Source organism: Oncorhynchus keta, chromosome 37 (assembly GCF_023373465.1).
Source record: "Oncorhynchus keta strain PuntledgeMale-10-30-2019 chromosome 37, Oket_V2, whole genome shotgun sequence".
NCBI lineage: Eukaryota > Metazoa > Chordata > Actinopteri > Salmoniformes > Salmonidae > Oncorhynchus > Oncorhynchus keta.
The window spans coordinates 21,868,038-21,881,345 of NC_068457.1; the positions used below are offsets into that span (position 1 = coordinate 21,868,038).

The 13,308-nt window shown below is 43.8% G+C and overlaps 1 pseudogene; it reads right to left on the reverse strand.

Moving 5' to 3' along the window:
• Nucleotides 1-799: 799 nt before the first annotated feature.
• The window catches only part of LOC127916744 (tensin-like), a 182,866-nt pseudogene continuing 170,357 nt past the window's right edge, over nt 800-13,308 (reverse strand).

The following is a 13,308-nucleotide window of genomic DNA, read 5'->3' on the forward strand; positions in this document are numbered from 1 at the left end:
CTTAATTCATTGTTGCCAACAGCACAGTTACAGTCACTAACGCTCAGGGTAACATGAAAACAGCCTAACCAGCTTTGCTAGGGTGAGTAAAACGGTCAGAGTGAGGTGTTCTCTCATTTATGCCTGGAAGTAGCTATGGAAGTAGCTAACATACCACTTCCAGTGAGTGCTTGACTGCCATTGTGTGGTCAGAGCGCTCTCGATCAACCCTACCCTCGGCCAGAGCGTCCAGTGTGAGAGCGAAACACTCAGAATTTATGAGTGGACAATCTGACAGCAACGCTGTATTTACGAACGCTCAGAGCGTCTCTGGCACTCAGAGTGAATTTATGAACGCACACCTAGAGAGTCATAGCCATAAAGATCATAAAATTCAAAACATAACGCTATGGTCATAAGCGATGTGTTACCATAGAGACACAGTTAAGATGACTACACACAATGAGTGAGAAAATGAACGCTCAAACAACCACATGTTTTACTGTAACGGATTTGTATTGCTTTAATGTTTTTTTTTCCTCAGGAACAGGTAAGCCATGACAGTATAATGCAAATGAAGAAAAAAACACAAGACCCTCTGTACATCCTTAGTAGTACATTCACACACTCATTAAGTCCCGTCTGTACACTGAACTCCTCCACACACCTAACACAAAATGCATTCCATTTCCATTGGTTAACACTGACTGACAGCCGCAGGGTCGTGTAGCTTGAAATGTTGAGGACTTAAAAAAAAAATAAAAACATACCAGCAAAATAAAGAATAAATAAATCATGTTACTTGTGAGAGGGCCACAGTTTGGACATCGGGTGACTATAGCTAGACGTAGTAGCTCAAATAAAAGACATTTGAAGAATTGTAGACAACATTTTGCCTTCAACACTGATATTCACATGAAATGATATAAAGTAATTGTTTGCATCTGCATCTGTTGTATGGTTGTGGTATTCCATTGGTAAGTGATTAGTATTTCTAAACGGGTTTTAACAATAGTCTCAACTCCATTCAGTTGCAATGGAGAGGACAAGAGAGAGAATAGAGAAGTTCACATATAATGGTGGTGTTAGTGGTATGTGGGACTGCATATTTACTGGCAACAGAAGGAACATTTATGAATTCATTCGGCTTAGCAACACAATTTCCTTGGAAAAAAGCCAAACATGTAGACACCATAGAAGTTATGTGTTTGAATCTTTGGCAAATCATAATGTCGGTATGATGGGTTGCACATTGCTGTTTACATATTGCATTTAAGGTCGACTTCTAAATTAAATGTCCTCATGCTTCCCTTATAAAAACTTTGTTTTTTTTAAGAACATTACATATTTTCATAATGTGGTAAATCCATATTCAAGACCTGACCCTAAAACCTAAAACTGACCCTAAAACTGGCAACAACATTTGCCAGGTAACTGATATTATTCGCTGTATTATGGCAGCGTATAAGACAAACTTGAACATTATGTTGGTCTACCACCCGGATGGTTTTGTCCATGCATTTTTCCCGTAAAAATCATATGCTTTCATCCCATACATGCCTAACCTCAATCTCTGAGAACGCGAAGAAGAAGACACATGACGAGCTAGAACAAACATACATGTACTGAGTAATGTACACCATATATATCCAAAAGCCTTTCAAAATCTCCCGACTTTGAAATCATTAGCTAAAATAAGTATTTTTTTTCTCAATCCTTAAGGTAATCTTCTTTATGTAGACTGTACAATATATGTATATATGAGTTATCATGGAGGAACAAAGCAATAAAAATAAATAGATTTTTTTAGTTATGTCACCTTTCAAAGTAGTATATCTATATACATTTGATATCAATATCATTTTTCCTTAGCTTATGGAAGATGGGTGAGTGGTGTGTGTTTGAGAAGCAGGCATTTACACATAGTGTGACAACCTCTACATTTGTCTAAAGGTATGTAGATGCGATCTGGTGAGAGGATAAATTCCCTTTTGGTTCAAAATGAAAGACGACCTTGCTTGATACAGTGAAACCCTCCTGCAAGATAAAAAAAAATATTGCGTCTCACCATCGAGTAACTACTTCAACAAAAGGCTGTCTACATGTTATTTTTTCTTTTTAGGGCTCTTTAGTAGTCCAAAAATGGTTTATAATATCATGCAGTCTCTAACAAGGCAAACAACCTCTGTTTTCTTGTCTTAGGGTTAAAGTCTTCATAGAACACAGCGTAGAATGGCCGTTTTGGTGATGTTTAGAGGGAGTGCAGTTGGACTAAAACATGCAGGACAGTGCCTAGGGCCCAGGGCTCAGACCAGTCCCTGGTGTTTGTTTCCAGTGTGTTGATTAGCAGTGTCTGTGAGCAGCCAACAGGTGAGGATCAGTCTGAGTCAAACAGGATTGAGTTCAAACGTGGATAATCGGCACCACCGTGTGGACAGGAGGAGTGAAAGCAGTAGATTTACCAGCTACCTTTCCACAGGCCAGAGTAATCCATCTCCCACATCTGAAATCAATCAGTGCACTCCAGGATCGACTGGTCAAGTCTGGACCTAACATAAGCAATGTGTTTTATGAGAAGGTTGATCTGCTCTGTGAAGTTGAGCACAGTTTATTTTTCTCGCTGTTGAGCCCTTTACAACATACAACAGGCCTGGGAAATGTCCACTCGAGGGTTCACAAATGACTTTAGTGGACCAAGCTTAAAGATCGAGCTAACATGCAAACGTCTTCTTAAATATTCTTTAGTAAGAAGCCACTGAGGCAAACTATTTTTCTGAAGACAGAATAAAGTTCAAGAAGAAAGCATTCTTTCTGTTTTTGTCTGTTTCATTTCAACAGTCCCGTTGTAAAAAAGAAAAACGGAGAAAACCTACAACGCCTTAAACTGACCGTCTAATTATGACATACTTGTTCTGAGTGCTACCTTTGGTAAATCAATCCGAAAACCTGATAAATGTCAGTGTCCTTTTCTCCCACTGATACTTAGTTTAGCACACAGCTCCTCCACCTTCTTCCTCCACCAGCTCGAGACACATTATCACTGTCACCACTCCAGCCACAACTTCCTCTGACGCCATCTTGGATTACCTCCAAGTCCTTCAAACATAAAATCTCGCAGAATAAAACAAAGAGAACATATCTCAACAAAAGTAACAGAAGAAAATAATGAAACACAATCCAAAATGCTGAAAAAAATGTAAGACCAAAAGAATGACTGCCAGGGGTTCGTTGGTTTCACCGCCTCATGACTTTAGAGACGAAGTTGACGATGGCTGAAGCAGGCTGGTCGGGGTCCAACTCGGCAAACAGGTGGCTGACGTTGTCCGTTGTGCTTCCTTGTTTACGTGCCACGAAACCAAACAGTCTGAAGTTTAAAGAGAAATAAAAGCCTGGTTTGAATATGTAGGAGATGGTTCATGATTTGATGTAGTTATTTATAGGCCTATGTGGACCATGGGACTTATTTGTCCCATCTAGTTAATGACCTATTCTATGTATAATAGAGTGATTTGAGTTGTGAGACCTACTTTGCCGTTCCACCTCCTTCCTTGCTCCACCTGTGAAGATGAGAAATTCATTTTGGAGGAACAATCAACAAATCTTCCCTATGTAGGCTACATTTGCAATATTTTTACTACTTTAGCACAGCAGAAAGATCTGGTCTCAAACACTTACTTCCTGTCCTGGGGGTCAATGTCACAGTAGGTGACAGTGTTGATTGGGTAGTGCCTTCGGAAGAAGACCCTAGGGCAGGAGAAAACTCTGAGTTAATGTTGTAAATCTCAGAGTTTGTCACCAAGCTAGCTCCTTTCAAGTAAAACAGTTTGACATACTAGTGATGAATCAATGATTGAATACCAACAGATTTCTATGGATCTGACTGTGGGTGTAGGGTGCTCCTGTTTCCATGGTTACTACTCACTTCCTCTGGCTATCCGTGAGGGTGATGCCCTGCGACGACACTTTGAAGTGGACGGTTGTTGCCGCGGGCAACGGGTTGACGGCCACCGTTTCGCTGATTGCTTTGGCGACGGCCTGAGGTCCGGTCAGAGACTCCATGTCCACCGAGCTGATGTAAAGAACATTGCATGCTGGGAGAGAACAAAAAAAATGGTGCATAATCAGTCACTGTACAAAATGAAGCAGTGAAGGAGTAGCAACAATTAGTGCAATCATTTGAACATGTTGTGAATAAGTGTTGAGAAACAGATCGAGGCAACAGCTGGCTGTATATTAGTGACTCTATATCTTTCCTTTCTTCTCCCATCAGAATGCTCACTCCATGCATTTTGTCGGTAGGTAGTGCCATGCTATCTCTACCAAAGAGAACAGAACACACGTCCAATCCACAAGACAATGTTTCAAACCTCACAACAGCTGCCCTGCATAAGACCTAAAGAACAGCGTTATAGAAACACACTTCACTCGTTTGAGTGACAACCATGACAAGAAAAGATGTGACTAAGGCAGGCATGGTAGTGAGAGGGAAGCTTCTGTGGTGACCATGCAGAGCTGAAATATCAGTCTGGGGAGTGTGGGGACAAGGGGTTAATAATGCCAAAATAGAACCCAAAAACACAGTGCAGTATTTACCATGGGCCTCCTCGGGGACTTGTTGCTGTGCTACTGCAACATAACAGGGTATCCGAGCATGAGAGGAGAAACAAAACCACTGTAGTACATGAAAACTATGTATTTGTGTAACTGCATAGTAATTACATAGGTAGTACTACAGTGGTAAAAGTAAAATTATTATTTGATTGTCGTTATATGTATCTACTGTTGTAATAGAAGGCTTGGAATGGATTGATGATCAACTGAAAGAGAATGGGCTGAATAATGCAGGGTGCAGTTTGTCCTCACCTGCTCCTTGTTTCACCAGCTCGGCCACTGTGTCAGTGGGAGTGTCCAGCTCCAGGGCCTCCTCATTGGGATCTTTGCTGGGATCATCAGCTTGCAGGGCAGGGCCAGAGGAGTCATCGAGTGTTGGTACACGAGGGCAGACAGACATCCTGCACACACACATGATTAGCAAGTGTACTTACTTGCTGGAGGGCTAATGAACGAGTTCTCTGTTGAATATGCATGTTTGGAACTCACCAAAGTATGGTTCGTTGGGACAGCCCTTCAGACGAACGCCTTTGGGGCTCGTCTCAATCAGGAAGTGCCTCACCAACTCGCTCGTGATGTCACCAACTGCCCAAAAAAACAAAACAGTAAACAAAACAGTTAACCTCTTAAACCTCTGGGGGCAGTATTTCATTTTGGATGAAAAACGTTCCTGTTTTAAGAAGATATTTTGTCACGAAAAGATGTTCGACTATGCATATAATTGACAGCTTTGGAAAGAAAACACTCTGACGTTTCCAAAACTGCAAAGATATTGTCTGTGAGTACCACAGAACTAATGCTACAGGCTAAACCAAGATGAAATTTCATACAGGAAGTGAGCCAGATTTTGGAGGCGCTGTGTTCCAATGTCTCCTTATATGGCTGTGAATGCGCAAAGAATGAGCCTACATTTTCTGTCGTTTCCCCAAGGTGTTTGCAGCATTGTGACGTATTTGTAGGCATATCATTGGAAAATTGACCATAAGAGACTACATTTACCAGGTGTCCGCTCGGTGTCCTCCGTCGAAACTATTGCGTAATCTCCAGGTGCATGCATTTTTCCATTTTGAACAGAGAAAACCAAACTGCAACGAGTGATTTATCATCGAATAGATATGTGAAAACACCTTGAGGATTGATTCTAAACAACGTTTGCCATGTTTCTGTCGATATTATGGAGTTAATTTGGAAAAAAGTTTGCGTTGCAATGACTGAATTTTCAGTTTTTTTCTTAGCCAAGCGTGATGAACAAAACGGAGCGATTTCTCCTACACAAATAATATTTTGGAAAAACTGAACATTTTCTATCTAACTGAGAGTCTCCTCATTGAAAACATCCGAAGTTCTTCAAAGGTAAATTATTTTATTTGAATGCTTTTCTTGTTTTTGTGAAAATGTTGCCTGCTGAATGCTAGGCTTAATGCTATGCTAGCTATCAATACTCTTACACAAATTCTTGTGTAGCTATGGTTGAAAAGCATTTTTTGAAAATCTGAGATGACAGTGTTGTTAACAAAAGGCTAAGCTTGTGAGCCAATATATTTATTTCATTTCATTTGCGATTTTCATGAATAGTTAATGTTGCGTTATGGTAATGACTTAAATGTAATGAGCTTGAGGCTACAATTACGCTCCCGATACGGGATTGCTCGTCGCAACAGGTTCATCAAAGGTCTCTGATCGAAGGTCCATTTTTGCACTTTCACTCCTAAAGATTAAGGTTGGGATTCGGGTTAGGGTGATCTGATCCTAGACCTGCGACTAAGATTAATGATCTACTGTACCTTTCTTGTTGGCCTGGGCGGTGGGAGGTGGGCAGGCCACCTTCATGGCCAGGCCGTAGGCCCCTCTGAAGGAGTGGCTGTCCCTGATGACGAAGGCCCCTGGCTCCCTGTCTCTCAGCAGACTGATGGCCTGCTCTCTGGAGATGTCTGGCTTGTACCAGAACTTAGACGTGTCCTGGACAAACTTCACGTTCAGCCTGATGTCTGGACTCTGGTCTGCAGAAGTAGTGACAATGGTCAAAGCAATGAAATAGGGATGATTCTGAGACTTTCGTCCATCAAAATAAGCACTGATTGACTGTACAGTTTCTGCTGTGCATGATTGAGTATGACCGCTCACTTGGCTAGATCTGAATAGATTGAATAGTTATAAAGAACATGGCAGAGACTAGGATTGGACCTCCTCTCTCACCATAGATGGAGAATTTGGAGAGGTCGGGTAGGGTGTGAGAGGTGGACACACTGGGCGTGCTGCCTCCACTGGGTAAGGTGGGTATGGTGGTCTTCCCATCCAGAGTCCCATACGACAGCCCCACATTGGACCTCTCTCCACTGGGCATCCGCCTCTTCTCTGGAAGCATCGGCTGGGGCGACACTGGGAAGGAGGGCGTGGGTGGTGCCCCCTGTCTGTCATCAGGCGTAGTGTGGCCACTGGCCATCGGGTGGCGCCCCATCAAAGGGCTAGGAGGGACGGCGGCGGTTCTGGAGCCTCTTGAGGGGATCACAGGGCTGCCGGGGACTTGCACCCTGTTTCCATTGGGCGATGTGGGGTGACGAGCCAGACCCGGGCTGGCCTGGTTGGCCAGGCGGCGCTGGAGGGCGGGGCTTGGTGGGGTGTTGGTGGCCACCGTGCGGTGGAGAGTGTTGGGGCTTCCGGGGACGGTGTGGAGGGGGCCCACAATGCTGACCTGGGATCCCTCAGGGGAGTGGGGGCCGTAGGACGGAACGGGGGCGTGCTGGGCACTCTCCAAGGGGTGGGATGGGAAGCCGGAGTCAGCCTGGAGACGAATGGAGGAAGTCATCCTCATGCTGCAGAGAGAGAGAACACTGAGCTGTAACCTAGGACTATCTTTAGTCCTCTTCTTTCAAGAGTTTCCCCTGGGTTATCCAAACTCTGTGCCCCAGGAACAGTACCGTACTCACCCGTCTGGGCTGTGGATGGGACTACTGGAAGATATAGGATCATTTAGGGGGTGTCCAGCATAACCACGGCCGTCTGTAGTGAAAATACACATACATATATTATTATTACACTGTTATTGGCAGGCTAAACAGGGAGTGAAAGGGATGCTGTTATGAGGGGGACCGACAGAAACCTGGTGAGGTCATTCCCAAAACAGTTCAAAAAGAAAAGAAACATCCTGAGGGAGACTCAAAGTGGGATTAACACAGATGCAAAGTTGAGAGGTGGAGGCATTAAACAGGCCCACTCCACAGGCTAACAACCTAATATAGATGTGATACCTAACCTACTGTAACCTTACCTCACACCTTAACAAATTCCTTACTTTAACCTGAACTCTTTCTTCACGTTTCAGAAACTTTGGGACGCATTGGGCACCCAGCGATATTCGAGAAGAGGCAGGACTTAACCACTGATAGCCAATCAAAACAGAATGTTTGCGGTTGCAGCCTGTATAGTGGGACTGTGTTATTCCTCTAGAAGCAAACAACAGAAGGTAGAGCAAAACCGAGACGCCATAACAAGATCCTCCTGTCAAAACGAGGGGTTTTCAAACATGTCCGAACACAAAGGATTATGGGTACTCTGTGTGACGGGGATGAGAGGTTGGTGCCACATGTTGCCATAGAAACGCCCTTACCTTGCTCCTCATCGCTTACAGATTCATAGTCTGACAGAACAGAAAGAATAAGTAGAAGAAGAAAACAGTCGGTGATTGAGGGAGAGGTGAGAAAAAGAGGAGGAGTAAACCGTTGAAAGAGAAGCAAGAGACCAAAGTTTGCAGGTGTGTAGAAGCAATTAGGTGACAAAAAAAACCTAGATGGGAAAAGGTTGTGTGTGTGTTTGTGTTCTGACCTGATCCATAATGGTGTGTGTGTGTGTGTGTGTGTGTGTGTGTGTGTGTGTGTGTGTGTGTGTGTGTGTGTGTGTGTGTGTGTGTGTGTGTGTGTGTGTGTGTGTGTGTGTGTGTGTGTGTGTGTGTGTGTGTGTGTGTGTGTTCTGACCTGATCCACCATGGAGAATGTCTGCTGGATGGTGGGGCTTCAGTCCTAAAGCAGAGAGAGGGGTTTTGGCCAAGCCTGGAGGAGAACGGGCTAGAGAGAGAGAGAGAAACAGAGAGAGAGCGAGAGAGAAACAGAGAGAGAGCGAGAGAAACAGAGAGAGAAAGAGAGAAACAGAGAGAGAGAGAAAAACAGAGAGAGAGAGCGAGAGAAACAGAGAGAGAGAGAGAGAGAGAGAAAGAGAGCGAGAGAAACAAAGCGAGAGAGCGAGAGAAACAGAGCGAAAGAGAGCGAGAGAAACAGAAAGAAGAGATAGAGAATGAGAGAAAGAGAGAGACCAAAAACCAAACTGTAAGTGTTTAGCCTAGAGAAACAGAAGATCTGAGCTGATTCATACAGAATACAAAGTGTCAGATCCAAAAACAACCAAAAACAGACAACAACAGGACAGAGAAACAGAAAGATGGTGAATGGAGACACAGAGAAAAACACAACGTGCCAGAAAGAGAGCGAGAGAAACAGAGAGCGAGAAAGAGAGAGAGCCATGCAAGAGTTGGGACATGGCATGCAGAAGGCAAAAACAACACAGAACAGTTCACTGAGGGACTGGTGACACGGAGAGGGAACCAATGGCATCCTAGAACAGTACATTATAGTAATGAGAGAAAGAGAGAGACTAAACAAACTAGTAGCCTACTCTGAGCTGATTCATACAGAATACAAGGAGACACAATGAACAAACTACATGCCAGGATGGTGAATGGAGACACAGTATCCCGGCCATTTTTGGGATTCAGTCAATTCACTGAAGTGAATTGAAACCAATGGCATCCTGAACAGTTTTAACCAGTGGAGGAAAAGAGTTTGGCAGGGTTGGCGTCCAATGGACTTTTTTTCCACAGTCAATTCATGAAGTGAATTGAAATGCCTTCAGTTTTCCAGTGGAGGAAAAGAGTTTGGCAGGGTTGGCGTGGTGGACTGGACACAGTAATCTGAAGATTCCATCAGTTTTCCAGTGATGGAAAAGAGTTTGGCAGGGTTGGCGTGGTGGACTGGACACAGTAATCTGAAGATTCCATGCATCTTCCACTTACCAAAGAATCCCAAATCAATTCTTTGTCTGTCTGTTTCAAAGATAGTGCCTCCAGAGAGGGCAGGCAGGGGCCAGAGCAGGGGTAGTGGGGCAGGGTAAAGGGGGTAGATGGAGGGGGGTCCTTACTTCAACTACAGTGTGGCGGTGACCACTGCAGGAATAGGGAGCCCTAACCCTGGTTGGTCCCAAATAAGTCCAAAAGCAGTCTGTCTATTGAAATGATCATTAAGATAAATACAGATAGATACAGTATTTATCTCTATGGTATCTCTACGGTGCCAAGAAGCAATCTACTGTCTAACCTGACATGATTTATAGGTCATAGGTTAAGTGATGAAACTACAATACATTATTATCTTCTATCTATTCCTGTGTGGCTCAGTTGATAGAGCATGTAACTTGCCAGGGTTTGACCCCCACAGAGGAACAGTATGGAAAAGTTAAATGATGTATGCATTCACTACTGTAAGTCGCTCTGGATAAGTGTGCCTGCTAAATTATTCAAATGTCATTTTTCAGTTTTATTCCCAGTCTCTCTCATAATGTCTTTCACAGAGGGAATTAGTGTTCGTTTACCATTGAATCATCTCTACAAGAGAAAGAAAGGTGTTATTGAATTCATTTAGGAAAGCCACCACCACCGATTAGTCCCAATCAAAACACCAACAATTGAACATTACAGTAACAGCAGTGACTTTCTCTGGCCCTGTCCAAATAATGTCAGAACGCATCGTTCCTCTCTTATAAGAAGGCATTAAAGAAGGATGCATCTTAAAAGCATTGGAACTGGGCCCCCTTCTACAACCACTTATTGTGCATCACTTTAGGCTTCAACTGCAAGTATGAAAGATACTACATACTTAACGTTTATTGCAGTCGCATAATTATGATTGACGAACAGTGGCAATAGAGTAAGGTCTACTGGCGCCCTCTGTCTGCTGGGAGGTGAACTTACACATGTTGAAGTAAGGGGTCTGAGGTGAGACAGGGAAGGCAGGGGTCAGGGGGTGGGCCTCACCACCACTGCTGAACATAGGACTGACAGCAGCCCGACCGTCAGCATCATCATCCCCATACGCCTCGCGGTAGCTGTGCATGGGGCCCTGGAAGGAGGGGACACAGAACACACGCAACACACACACACACACAGCACACGACATAACACACGCCCACCCACAGACACAGAAGGAGCCAGAAAATACACACGGACAAGAATAAAACACACATAGAGGTAATGCAAACAGGCACAGACAGAAAATAACACACAGACACACACACCAACACAAAGTCCACATACACACACACACACACACACACACACACACACACACACACACACACACACACACACACACACACACACACACACACACACACACACACACACACACACACACACACACACACACACACACACACACAACAGACATGGTTACTCTCACAGTGAAACAACGATCTATTCAATGAACGGAAGACCATTTTAAGCTGATAAAGACAAGAGAGAGAGCTTGCTGCCTGTGGCTGGACAGGGGTATGTACTCTACCTCTCTGGGTCTTCCTCCAGGGTTGTGGATGTGGAAGTCTGACAAGTGGACAGGGGAGCGCACCGGCGCCCCCGTGTGGGCTGGAGGGTCCTCGTTGCCACTCTGGTAGTGCCCCTCGCTAGTGGTCCGACGGCGGACGGTCTCCTGAGCCTCCTCCGGCGTCATCCCACGGGAACGCATCCCTGGAACGCCAACAACAGCGTCAGGAATTCCCAAAGGCTTTCCTTCAGTTTCAGGAATGTATTTTGGAAGAACGATAACTTTAGGGGGGATCTAAAATATGGATCTGGAAATAAGTTTCAGAGTGTATCTACACTGTATATTCCAGGTTTCATACATCATTCCAAACTTCAAATAAGTGATTTGCTTATTTTAAGAAGAATGTTGTCACAAGAGAGAGAGGGAGTGAGAGAGCAAAAGAAAGAGAGAGAGAGAGAGAGAGAAGAGAGAGAGAGAGAGAGAGAGAGAGAGAGAGAGAGAGAGAGAGAGAGCAAGTGAGAGAGAGAGAGAGAGAGAGCAAGTGAGAGAGAGAGAGTAAGAGAGAGAGAGAAAGAGCAGGTGAGAGAGAGAGAGAGAGAGAGAGAGAGAGAGAAGAGAGAGAGAGAGAGAGAGAGAGAGAGCAAGAGAGAGAGAGAGAGAGAGGGAGCAAGTGAGAGAGAGAGAGAGAGGGAGCAAGAGAGAGAGAGAGCAAGTGAGAGAGAGCAAGTGAGAGAGAGAGAGAGAGAGAGAGAGAGAGAGAGAGAGAGAGAGGGAGAGAGAGAGAGAGAGAGGGAAAGAGAGGGAAAGAGAGGGAAAGAGAGAGAGAGGAGAAGTGAGTGAGAGAGAGAGAGAGAGAGAGAGAGAGGGAGCAAGAGAGAGAGAGAGAGAGGACAAACCAGAGAAAGAATAAGAGCGATGGCGGTCAGATTGTGGCGTAGTGGAAATGCTTTCGTTGATGCCCTGAATACGAGCGTTGTACTCTGCTCACAGTGGGGGTGGTGGATAGGAGGCAGAGGAGGAGGTGGAGGAGGAAGAGAAGGAGGAGGAAGGAGGTGCAGAGGCAGATGCAATGGCGTGAAGGGTGGTCCAACAGAGCAGAGGAATGGATGGACAGAACAAGAGACAGAAACAGAAAAATACAGAGAGAAAAAATGAATAAAGGAAAATGAACATTTTATTCTGTGAAGTCATTAAACAAACAGAATAAAGATGGAAGTTAAAATGAGAGATGATAGAAATTAGAGCAGGGATAGAACCAAAATGTGCATTTTCTGGAATCTCCCAGAAACGGATTGAGAAACACTGCTTCACCTCACATTAGTGTTACGGCATGTTTCCTGTTCTGTGTGGACTGCCGGAAGACTAGCTGCTGCTTTCACAACAGCTAATGATTCTAATAAAATATCAAACACCAAGTCAACATCTGCGGTAGAAAGACAAAGGCAACTACCAAATAATCCCACTTGGTGGCATCTGTGAGAACCATCCCATACGCTTTCATACGTGGCGGGACGTGAATGTGGAAAATGTAGCTGAGAACTCAACCAGCATGTCTATTCTTACCACCTTAAATCTCATCTCCATGGTGTCCAACTCTCCCCTCGCTGTAGGACACAGCTCAGAGCTCACCGTAGGTTTTCAGACCATATCTGTCCTGCTCAACTAAGAGTTTCTATCTAGCTAGCTCAATGTCATAATGATTCCACCTATTACCAAGGTCAGACAAAGCTGGGGACATGAAACAGTAGCTTCTATTTCCACTATAACATTAGATATATTATAGTACATGTAAACAGTAGCTTCTATTTCCAATATAGAATTAGATATATTAGAGTACATGTAAACAGTAGCTTCTATTTCCAATATAGAATTAGATATATTAGAGTACATGTAAACAGTAGCTTCTATTTCCAATATAGAATTAGATATATTAGAGTACATGTAAACAGTAGCTTCTATTTCCAATATAGAATTAGATATATTAGAGTACATGTAAACAGTAGCTTCTATTTCCAATATAGAATTAGATATATTATAGTACATGTAAACAGTAGCTTCTATTTCCAATATAGAATTAGATATATTAGAGTACATGTAAACAGTAGCTTCTATTTCCAATATAGAATTAGATATA